Raw genomic sequence first — 13131 nt, forward strand, 5'->3', positions numbered from 1 at the left:
CCCCTGGTGTTGTGCTGGTTGGTGGCTGAAGTCCCCTTAGATGCTGAAGTATCTCGGTGGCCAGGAACCCCTTTTGTTACCTCCTGTAAGTCCCAGACAGCCTGATTGCTGAGAGGACTTTGGAGGCCACACCCCTTTTCTCAACCACCCTGGTGCACTGCTGGTTGGGGAATAAAAGTTCCCTTCCCTCCTGAGGGTCCTTGGGGGTCAAAAAGCCCTCCTGTTACTCCCAGTAAATCCCAAAGAGTAGGATTGCGGGAGACGTCATCTGAGGCCACACCCCATTGCTTCACTAGTCTGAAAATGTGCCTTCTGGTGCACTGCTGGTTGGAGAATGAAGTCCCTATGGCTCTAGAGGTTCCATGGGGGACACAACAGGAAGGCTGAGAGGTTGTGGAAGTCTGTTCCTCAATTTTCAACAATTTGGCCTATCTTAAGGGAATTGACCCTGTGCATCAGGTTGATTTGGGGTTGCCACTACTGTCCCAGACTGACGCTCTGAGATGTCTGCAGAGGACTGTGCTGGGCAGACTTTTGAAGGTAATCTCACCGAAGCCATGTGGCTCCTATCTTAGGTAAAGGGAATGTGTGGTTTAGACTGGGGTGGTGCAGGCCATCCACGGACCTTTAGGGTGCTTGAGTGGTCTCCTGAGATGCTGGAGGGAGACCGGGGAGCATCGAAGTGGGTGGGGCTGGGTGAAGCTGATCAATGGATAGCTGGCTATCCCAAAACACTCCGAGAGGGGAGGGCATCTTTTGGAGAGAAGGGTGCATATACTCTGTTCTCGCAGCAGGGAACAAAGGTAGAGTTCTTGGTTCCTGGGGAGGTTTCCAATTAGAGCTACATGATGGGGAGAGTGCCGCAGGCGGTCTGACGAGGCACTCCCAGTAGTCTTCCCCTGACACTGATAGTATGATGGTGAGTATGATCTGAGGTCCTACCATGGAAGAAAGCCAAATGCCAACTGTGCTTCTCCACAAGGGAAAAGTATGAAAGGGTATGAGTGAGCTGTTTTTTCTTAAGGGAAGTCAATCATTCCGGAAGGGTGGTGGCTGCTAAAGACCCGGCATGCTGTTGGTGAAGTTCAAAACAATCTGCATCTTCAGTATGAGGGTACCCGGAAGAAATAGTGTACTGGGTGGAATGATCTCCTGAACGGGAATCAGCCAAGCACCCAGGGGATAGGTTCTAGACCTATCCTTCATGGAGGCATTAATGCTGAGGCACGATAGGCTTGTCCAAGAGAATAAGGGCATAGTGTTGCATGACCCAGGGAAATGTAGGCATAATTCAGCTCAGTCCATATAGGCAGTTAGTGACCTAGATGCATATATTCTAGAAACTGGAAGGCTCAAAGAGCTTGCTCAGGTCCCTGTAGAGAGAGGTGGTGTCATGGATGGGTGAGGTTTGTTATCTTAGTGACTAAAAGCCAGCGGACTCTATGAAATAAAGAATACCTATGTATAGTGGCTATTTCTTCCCAATAAGAATCAGGTGGCCATGACGTGTGTGAGAAGGTGGTTCTGACCAACTCATCTGCCCGGATGTTTGCTTTTTGATGCATACCATTGGATTAAGAACTTTGTATTTGAGATTTCACAAGTAAGTTGAAAAACTGGTATGTAAAGGGCGTTGTTTGTTTGATTTGGGCATGCAATTGGATTCATCTGTACATAAAATGTATTGTGGTGGGCGGCCTTCAGTTTCAGTAGAGGCCTAGTTATGTTTTAGCATTTAATATTTCTCCTTTTGTAAAGGAACAATGTTGCACAGTTCAGTAAATTGTCCTCATGTTGTTAAATTTACAATATTTTTTTATCTACGAGGCCTAGTCTGCCAATGGACCATCCAGTCTGTAGGCCCTGGACTAGTCTTTGTTGCATGAAACTACTGTTTCTGTGGTGTCTGTTGAATTTAACATTTTGACCATGATAGGCATTTGATTAGAATACAAAATGTTTTTTTTTCGTATTTCATGTTTGTTTTCTCCTGCTAACACCTATAGGTGGGGTAATGCCTTTGGAGGTTGTGTGTTGCAAATATCGTTAGTCCAGTTAATTTCCGTTTTTAGCATTGCTGAGTTAATGCTGTGTCCTCTGTGTTACCATGCCTACTTTTATGGCCAGTGTGTGAGTGTGTGTGCCATAGGCCACCATTTGTCTTTGTTGCCCATGCCATATGGCAAGGGGACATTTTCTAGAGTCAGTGCCCAGAGGCCTGCAAGTGCTCTTTGATTTCCAGGCCTTCTGCTTGCTTTTGCGACCATGTGGCTGGCAGACAATTTGTGTAGCGAGACAGTGTGCTTTTGCCATAGGCCTGCATGTCTGTTTTTTGTGGCCATGTATTCTAGCTGGTTGTTGTTGTTGTGACAATGTGTCTGGTGGCCATTTTGTGTATTCGGTCAGTGTGTTTAGTTTGTCATAGGCCTGGATATCTTCTTTGTTGTGGCCATGACTTCTTGCTGGATGTTTTGACCATGTGGGATGCAGCCAATTTGTGTAGCCAGCCAGTGTGTTTAGTTTGTCATAGGCCTGTGTGTCTTCTTTGCCTAGGCTTGACTTTTTGCTGGTTTTTGTTCTTCTGACCATGTGGCTGGCAGCCATTTTGTGTAGCCAGACAATGCACTTTTGCCATAGGCCTGCATGTCTTCTTTTTTGTAGCCATGCATTCTAGCCGCTTGTTGCCATTGTGACCTTGTGGCTGGCAGCCCTTTTGTATAGTCAACCATTGTGCTTTGCCATAGGCCTGCCTATTTTCTTTGTTGTGGCCATGCCTCCTTGTTTTCTGTTTGAACATGTGGTCTGCGGCAATTTTGTTTAGGCTGCCAGTGTGCTTTTGCCGTAGGCCTGCATGTGCTCTTTGATTTCCAAACGCCCTGCTTGTTGTTGTTCTTCTGACCATGTGGCATGTGGACATTTTGTATAGCCAGCTAGTGTGCTTTTGCCAATAGGCCTGCATGTGCTCTTTGATTTCCAAACGCCCTGCTTGTTGTTGTTCTTCTGACCATGTGGCATGTGGACATTTTGTATAGCTAGCTAGTGTGCTTTGCCAATTCTTTCTTGGTGGTTGTTGTTATTGTGACCATGTGGGTGGCAGCCATTTTGTGTAGCAAGCCAAGTGTTTTTGCCATAGGTCTGCATGACATCTTTGTTGAGGCCATGCCTTCTAGCTGGTTGTTGTTGTTGTTACCATGTGGCTGGCAGCCATTGTATGTGGTAATCCAGTGTGTTTTTCCATAGGTCTGCAAGTTTTCTTTGTTGTGGCCATGCCTCCGTGCTTGCTGTTTAACCATGGTGGCGATTTTGACTAGGCAGCCAGTGTGATTTTGCCATAAGCCTGCATGTGTTCTTTCATTTCCAGGCCTCCTGCTTGTTATTGTTCTTCTGACAATGTAGCTGACAGCGATTTTGTGTAGCCAGCCAGTGAGCTTTTACCAAAGCCTGCATGTCTTCTTTGTTGTGGCCATACCTTCTACCTGGTTGTTGTTGTTGTGACCATGTGGCTGGCCACCATGTTGTGTAGCCAGCCAGTTTGCTTTTGCCATAGGCCTTCATGTCTTCTTTGTTGAGGCCATGCCTTCACACTTGTTGTTGTTGTTGTAACCGTGTGGCTTCTGCCATTTTGTGTTGTCAGACAGTGTGCTTTGCCATAGGCCTTCATGTTTTCTTTGATGTGGCAATGCCTCCTTGCATTATTTTTGACTATGAGGTCAGTGCCAATTTGTCTAGGCTGCCATTGTGCTTAGTTTGCCATAGGTCTGCATGTCTTCTTAGATGTGGCCATGCCTTCTTGCTGGTTGTTGTTGTGACCATGTGGCTGGTGGCCATTTTGTATAGCCAGCCAGCGTGCTTTTGCCATATGCCTGCATATCTTCTTTGTTTTGGCCATGCCTCCTTCCTCATTGTTATTTGTTATTGAAGACCATTGTCACTGACAGGCATCCATTTTGTGCATCCATCCCATGTGGCCCTTTGTATTAGGCTTGCATGGATGGTTGAGAATGACAGGGAATAATTATGGATTTTTAAAAAAAATAATTTTTAGGTTTCTTTATATCTTATTTTTTTTAATTGCGCGTTTTTATTTTTGTAACAAATTGTTTTATAATTGATATTTTAAATTGTTTTTTTGTCATTTTCCTGGCATCTGGCATTAACTCCATGTCAACTGTAGGAGCACTGCACAACAGCATTCATTGTCTAAGGATTCTTCCATTTCCACCTGCACCTCCCTGAATGCCACATCTCAACGTGATGCATTTAATTCCTTCACCGCTAGGTCTTTTCCCCCTGTGCTACAGCCTTTTTTCGGCTATTTGGTTTAATTCACACTTAGGCCACTGCAACTTTTTGTCCACATAAGGTTGGTATCCACACAAAATGTCCCTCCTTTTCTTCCAATATCTTGTGAACTCTAAAGGTACCCAGGGTTTGTAGATTCCCCTGGAGGGGACCAAGAATTTGGCCGGAATACATCTAGTTTTTTTATTTTTAGGAAAAATGGGAAAAAAGTGCTGCAGAAGAACGTGTTTGTTTTTCTCCCTGCAAACATCATCAACGAAATGTTCATGGTGCTCAAATCACCATCTTCCTAGCTTTAAGGAAAAGGCAGACTTTTGTCGAAAAGAAAAAGGTTACATGGACCTTATAGTTAGGATGACATTTTACTCATACAAAACCAGAGAAATTCAGCCGTTATATTTACCTGAGTTTGTAGCAGGGATTCTGCTTCTACACAGAACTGTGCATAGAGACTTGGAACCTCAGTGAATTAGGGTGTGCCAAAACTCACCTTAGTAGCCAAAATCCCCTACCAGACTAGCAATCAGTGTCTCATTGGTTCTTCCATAACCCCAATGATTAGACAACCCAGAACATGGAACTTAGAATACCTCAGACAATGTGGAACACATGAACACTCTTTCGCTATACTCTCATACCAGTCCAAAACAGGGAGTAGAAGGAGACACAAGCAAGTTTGAAATATTTATTTCTAATGCTGTGTTCTCATGCGCAGTATCTTAGCTGATACAAGCAGACATATTATAAGCAACAAGATTATCAGCATAGTTACTATTCCATAAAATACAAAGGGAGAAACCATGTTACAATTCTAAATGAAACAGGTTTAGAATATACCTATATTTTATCCTCCCTTGCTGATAGGTTATTTTATATCTACAGAAGTTCTCTCGGGATTACAAGGGCGGCCCCGTACCTCTGGTTCTGGCAGAAATAGATCACATCGGTTTCTGCAACAGCTCTCTGCATGCGAATGTTCTCCAAGTGTGTGATTATGCCTACGCAGTGAATTATGAAACGCGCCAAAATCAGAGGTGGCCACAGCTGCATATAGGTTAATGTCTAGAACGTGCGCTGATCAGTCCGAACAACAACCACTGTGTTGAAATAACCTTGCAGGCCTCGGCACTCACTGTTCAGACAAAGCTTACCAAGCAAGACTGCTAATATAGAAAAACATATTATTTTCGTGTGAAGCAAAACACTCTGCTAAACTCTAAACATTTATAATAATGTGTGCCGTGTGCAAAGGCAGCAGAAAAGAAAAACGGTGTTTAAACTTCTAATAAGCTCATGCCAACTTAACACAAAATGTGTAATTGCAAGGCTCATCCCCATGACGCCCTCACTTGATCCGAGCACGGATAAGAAAAAGGGGGCAATTTTGGAAAGCAGAGTTCAAGAACGATAGTCAGAACTAAGTTCAAAATTGCCACAATGAAAAAAATGGGAACAAATTCCATAAATTTTAAATTTTAGCAACTGAAATACGGAAGCCAATAGGGCAGGATGGAAAAAAATGAAATCGAGAAAAACAATTAAAAAAATATATAAATATCCAATGTCCAACATGTGACATCGGTCATGTGAGAGAGAGAGAAGCGATAACACATTTCACTCCAACAATGTATATGCAAAATATGTAGCAACAGCCTCCAACAGGAAGTCACTGTCCTCATCTGAAAACAGTTCAGCCATCCAATTCAGCAAAGGTAAAGAACATACATGATCCTCAATTACCTGAGCCTATAGCACCATTAGAGGGCAACTGCGTGCCAAGAAATCTTGCGCCGCTGCGAAAACATTCCAACGTCCCAGGACTACATGCATCGCTGCAAAAGCCATAATCGCTCCGCCCGAACAAAGCAATTCATGAGCAACTAAGGGGCTCATAAGCTGATCATAATCCGCATTGGGAGACACAGTATTGCAGAGACACAAATCCAGGGTCCAACTCAGGCAATGAAAGACATGCTGGACGCATGTGAAAAAAGAAAAACGAAATGATAATCCATAAACTGCACTCAATGTAGCAAGAGGCAGCGCTCCATAATATTCAAGCATTTGGGTGCGGAGCAGCAACAGTCGGGACAGATATTCTCGCAACACAGGACGTGCATCTATTTTAAAATAAACAAAACAACAGAAGTACGCCTGCTGCCAGAGCTAGCATTAAGGGAAATCCACCAAACAGGCTGGAAAAAATTGAATGAAAGATTGCCGGGAACACACCAAATATTGTTTGAAAAGAAGTCACAAGGCCACTGCTAACAACTTTTAAAAAGTGTGCCAACCCCCGTGGTGGAGGATGCATTAAAGATAGTGTGAATTAACTCACTGAAATGCAAGGGTAAATCCGTACTCACACCCAGTCAAAAGATCTGGGTTTAATCCATCACCGTTCTTTAGCCCACTCTGCCACCCCAGTCCTGACATGGCTATGTGCAAATCAGTCTGACCCTGTGCCTCATGGGAACAGTCCATCCCGAACTGCCAAGCCATGTCTTCCCTGGACCGGAAACAAGCTTCCGAGGACCGGTTTCTGGCATTCCAGCCGTCTTCAGCCCGGCTTGCTTGAATCCAGTTTAGGAATAAGGCCTAACCCCACCAGGGCTGTTAGGACTACAGTGCGCACTACTGTGTACATTTTTAAACATTCAAACAAAACTTTTCAATTTAATCAACTATGTATTTAATACATGTTCATATATTTAGGCCATCACTTAAATTAAATATTCAATACATCAATTCATGTTCAACTTTCAATATTGTTTTTTGTTGAAAAATTCATGAACCACCACCCAATGCATTTCGGGACCAAATTGTCCCTTCGTCAGGGGTTCCGGTTGACAACTGTAAAGAACAAGGAAATAAAATAAAACAATGCCTCACTATATGTTTACAATGGATTCACAGTTTTACAACGTTCTTGCAACAGTGTATATTTTCATACTCCTATTCAAAAGCTTCAAGTGAGAAAACCGATTCACGATAAGTAAAAAGCATTTAAAACAGGCAAAACAATAATATGTGACAAGTACATAATTATTTGACTAATATCACTGCTAATCTAATGCCAACATAACATACCTCCTCAGGATATGAATGACGCTGTCTGAAAAAAGGAACGTACGAAAAATGAGACAATCCCAATACTTAGTGATTGTGGAAAGAATATACACGTTAACTTAACACGTGCTCACCTTAGTCAAGGAAAAGAACGAACGTCGTGGTTCAACAACCAAATACTTATGGATTGTAGACGACTCTGTTAAGGAACAAGTACCTCTGGTCAAAACCAGTATAATTACGAGGGAGACAAAGCGTATGGCCAAATGCTTTCAAAGCTTACCTCTCTTTAGACGGATGTTTATAACGCGTCTATATGAGGTTTAATATTCATCTGTGCCTGCGAAAAATAACGATGATATCAGTGACTGTCGAAAGAGAAATAACTAACGAATGGCCAAAATAAACGCAAAACCACTTGCGCCCACGCTTACCTGCTCTCAATCCAAACAACTCCGTACTAACCCGCCCGGCTGTGTCAACGATGCACTTCCGTGTCATCGTACTCAGGTTATATACAACGCTTCCGGGTGGTTCCTCGCAATCGAAAACAGACTATATCTGATTGTAAACTCACGCCTCTAACTATTGGCGTATTTATAAAACATAAATCATGTCTCTCTTTTTATTTAACACGTGTATTTAAGACGAAAAAAGCGTTACTAAAAAAAGGAAAATCGAGCGTCATCAAGCGGCACAAAAACAACTTTATGCAACGAACAACATCCGAACTGGACACTGTGATTTCCCCAGTTGCGTAACTAGTAATCTTAGTGACAGCTTTATGAAGGAATACTGTGAATATCACAGTTATTTGAACTAAGTTGTTGCGGAATAACGGAACAGTCTGTAAAATCATACTAAACTCAACAATAAATCATAATAAATAGCCTGCCTGCTATTTACACCTTATCATTCATTGTAAAGCATCAAAACAATTGCGCCTGCCTGCTATTTACACCTACTGTATATACAAACATGAAGCTTTCCCAAGTGTGAATAAACACCTGTTTATTGTGCTATGAACAATTGGTGTGATATAGTATATGTCACTTCTAGTGTATTCTAGAAGGATTCGTAGAGGTATGCTGACACTGTCATCTAAGCCAGCTGAGCTGTGTTTATAGAAAACAACTAATTTCAAATTTGTCATTTAACCCTGATGGGGTCAAGGTCTGAAGTTATTTAATCCACAAAGCCTCTCTCCGGAGAAGGGTCTGATCATTGTCTCTGCCTTCATGCCTGGGTATTACTTCAATGATCTGACATTTGATTTGCGCCACCATATGTTTTTTGTCACTCCAATGTACTGCCAATGGTGATGTACTGTTTTGATTGCGTATACGACTTTTATGTTCAGATAGTCTTGTTTTGAATTTCCTTATAGTCTTACCTACATACAAAAGTCCACAAGGACATTTAATGGAGTAGACAATAGACTCAGTGTTGCAATCAGACGTATGGTAGAGTGGAATTTTTTCGCCTGTCCTTGGGTGTGATAATGTGTTCCCCAATATCATATTATTGCAATGATTGCAATTCCAGCATTTAGTAGTGCCGCGGAAAGATCCTCCTTTTGGTTTGGTTCTTGTAGGTTTTGCTAAAAATTCTTTCAAATGTTGAGCTCTTGTGTACGCACATAGTGGTTTGTCTATAAATAGGTTTCCAAAGTCAGGTTCCACTTCCAATAATTCCCATCTGCGTAAGATGATTTTTTTGATATCTCTGGATGCAGAGGAGTATTTGGAGACAAATATCATTCTGTTAGTCTTGATTTTTTCTTTTTTTGTCAACAAAGTACTTCTTTCCATATTGTTGACCTTGGTGATTTGTTTGTTGAGTATAGGTTCAGGATAACCTCTTTGCATGTATCTGAATTTTTGTTCAGACAGTGCTTCTGTACACTCAGTTACATTGGAAGAGATGCGTTTTATTCTCATAAATTGAGATGTAGGCAAATTGTCAATTAGATTTTTAGGATGAAAACTACTGTATAGTAGTGCGTTGTTTCTATCTGTTGCTTTTTTAAATATCCTGGTTTCAATGCCCTGATTTTTTAGTTGTACCAGAACATCCAAAAAGGAAATTTCATCTTGACTAGTCGAGAATGTAAACTGTATCCTTGGATCCTTTTGATTCAAACGTTTGATGTTATTCAACAAGGAACTTTCAGATCTGCGCCAAATTAGAAAGATGTCATCTATGTAGCGTCGAAAAAACACAAGGCCTTCTTGCCACATTGGATCAGTCAGTATATAATCGTATTCAAATTTCACCATAAATGTATTTGCATACATGGTTTCTCCTGGAAAACCCATGGATGTACCGTTCATTTGGTTGTAAAATACATCTTGCCACTCGAAGTAACTGTTCATGAGGCAGAAATCCAATAGTTGTAACACCATGCATTTGTGACTTTCTAACCCTTCATCCTGAAGTAGCGCCCATTCCACTGCTTCCAATCCAGATTGGTGTGGGATTGACGTATATAGTGCCACAACGTCTATTGTGCATAATATCCAATACTCTTTGTTGTTTAGTGGGATGACGGATAGGCTCCTTAGAAAATCAGAAGTGTCCTCAATATAGGTTGACCACTTGCAAACAAAGGATTGTAAGAAATGGTCAATGTATCTCCCAGGAGCACCCATGTATGCAAATACATTTATGGCGAAATTTGAATACGATTATATACTGACTGATCCAATGTGGCAAGAAGGCCTTGTGTTTTTTCGACGCTACATAGATGACATCTTTCTAATTTGGCGCAGATCTGAAAGTTCCTTGTTGAATAACATCAAACGTTTGAATCAAAAGGATCCAAGGATACAGTTTACATTCTCGACTAGTCAAGATGAAATTTCCTTTTTGGATGTTCTGGTACAACTAAAAAATCAGGGCATTGAAACCAGGATATTTAAAAAAGCAACAGATAGAAACAACGCACTACTATACAGTAGTTTTCATCCTAAAAATCTCATTGACAATTTGCCTACATCTCAATTTATGAGAATAAAACGCATCTCTTCCAATGTAACTGAGTGTACAGAAGCACTGTCTGAACAAAAATTCAGATACATGCAAAGAGGTTATCCTGAACCTATACTCAACAAACAAATCACCAAGGTCAACAATATGGAAAGAAGTACTTTGTTGACAAAAAAAGAAAAAATCAAGACTAACAGAATGATATTTGTCTCCAAATACTCCTCTGCATCCAGAGATATAAAAAAAAACATCTTACGCAGATGGGAATTATTGGAAGTGGAACCTGACTTTGGAAACCTATTTATAGACAAACCACTATGTGCGTACAAGAGAGCTCAAAATTTGAAAGAATTTTTAGCAAAACCTACAAGAACCAAACCAAAAGGAGGATCTTTCCGCGGCACTACTAAATGCTGGAATTGCAATCATTGCAATAATATGATATTGGGGAACACATTATCACACCCAAGGACAGGCGAAAAAATTCCACTCTACCATACATCTGATTGCAACACTGAGTCTATTGCCTACTCCATTAAATGTCCTTGTGGATTTTTGTATGTAGGTAAGACTATAAGGAAATTCAAAACAAGACTATCTGAACATAAAAGTCGTATACGCAATCAAAACAGTACATCACCATTGGCAGTACATTGGAGTGACAAAAAACATACGGTGGCGCAAATCAAATGTCAGATCATTGAAGTAATACCCAGGCATGAAGGCAGAGACAATGATCAGACCCTTCTCCGGAGAGAGGCTTTCTGGATTAAAAAACTTCAGACCTTGACCCCATCAGGGTTAAATGACAAATTTGAAATTAGTTGTTTTCTATAAACACAGCCCAGCTGGCTTAGATGACAGTGTCAGCATACCTCTACGAATCCTTCTAGAATACACTAGAAGTGACATATACTATATCACACCAATTGTTCATAGCACAATAAACAGGTGTTTATTCACACTTGGGAAAGCTTCATGTTTGTATATACAGTAGGTGTAAATAGCAGGCAGGCGCAATTGTTTTGATGCTTTACAATGAATGATAAGGTGTAAATAGCAGGCAGGCTATTTATTATGATTTATTGTTGAGTTTAGTATGATTTTACAGACTGTTCCATTATTCCGCAACAACTTAGTTCAAATAACTGTGATATTCACAGTATTCCTTCATAAAGCTGTCACTAAGATTACTAGTTACGCAACTGGGGAAATCACAGTGTCCAGTTCGGATGTTGTTCGTTGCATAAAGTTGTTTTTGTGCCGCTTGATGACGCTCGATTTTCCTTTTTTTAGTAACGCTTTTTTCGTCATAAATACACGTGTTAAATAAAAAGAGAGACATGATTTATGTTTTATAAATACGCCAATAGTTAGAGGCGTGAGTTTACAATCAGATATAGTCTGTTTTCGATTGCGAGGAACCACCCGGAAGCGTTGTATATAACCTGAGTACGATGACACGGAAGTGCATCGTTGACACAGCCGGGCGGGTTAGTACGGAGTTGTTTGGATTGAGAGCAGGTAAGCGTGGGCGCAAGTGGTTTTGCGTTTATTTTGGCCATTCGTTAGTTATTTCTCTTTCGACAGTCACTGATATCATCGTTATTTTTCGCAGGCACAGATGAATATTAAACCTCATATAGACGCGTTATAAACATCCGTCTAAAGAGAGGTAAGCTTTGAAAGCATTTGGCCATACGCTTTGTCTCCCTCGTAATTATACTGGTTTTGACCAGAGGTACTTTTTCCTTAACAGAGTCGTCTACAATCCATAAGTATTTGGTTGTTGAACCACGATGTTCGTTCTTTTCCTTGACTAAGGTGAGCACGTGTTAAGTTAACGTGTATATTCTTTCCACAATCACTAAGTATTGGGATTGTCTCATTTTTCGTACGTTCCTTTTTTCAGACAGCGTCATTCATATCCTGAAGAGGTATGTTATGTTGGCATTAGATTAGCAGTGATATTAGTCAAATAATTATGTACTTGTCACATATTATTGTTTTGCCTGTTTTAAATGCTTTTACTTATCGTGAATCGGTTTTCTCACTTGAAGCTTTTGAATAGGAGTATGAAAATATACACTGTTGCAAGAACGTTGTAAAACTGTGAATCCATTGTAAACATATAGTGAAGCATTGTTTTATTTTATTTCCTTGTTCTTTACAGTTGTCAACCGGAACCCCTGACGAAGGGACAATTTGGTCCCGAAATGCATTGGGTGGTGGTTCATGAATTTTTCAACAAAAAACAATATTGAAAGTTGAACATGAATTGATGTATTGAATATTTAATTTAAGTGATGGCCTAAATATATGAACATGTATTAAATACATAGTTGATTAAATTGAAAAGTTTTGTTTGAATGTTTAAAAATTTACACAGTAGTGCGCACTGTAGTCCTAACAGCCCTGGTGGGGTTAGACCTTATTCCTAAATTTCAAGTCAATGCTTGGCAGGCATTAATACAGAGCAGCACACATACCAAAGTATCCAATTATATCCTGTGTACATAGAGTGCGACATTCATCTACATTCATTGCTTGAATCCAGTGGCAAAGTGAGCAAGGGACTCATGTCTGAGCATACCCTGCCACACTTATGGCGGCCAAAAGCGGTACAAAAGGGGGTGGTGATGGACGGAGAATCTGAATCAATCAAACACTCACACCCAGTCAAAAGATCTGGGTTTAATCCATCACCGTTCTTTAGCCCACTCTGCCACCCCAGTTCTGACATGGCTATATGCAAGCTTGTTTCCGGTCCAG

Source organism: Lissotriton helveticus, chromosome 5_1 (assembly GCF_964261635.1).
Source record: "Lissotriton helveticus chromosome 5_1, aLisHel1.1, whole genome shotgun sequence".
Classification (NCBI taxonomy): domain Eukaryota; kingdom Metazoa; phylum Chordata; class Amphibia; order Caudata; family Salamandridae; genus Lissotriton; species Lissotriton helveticus.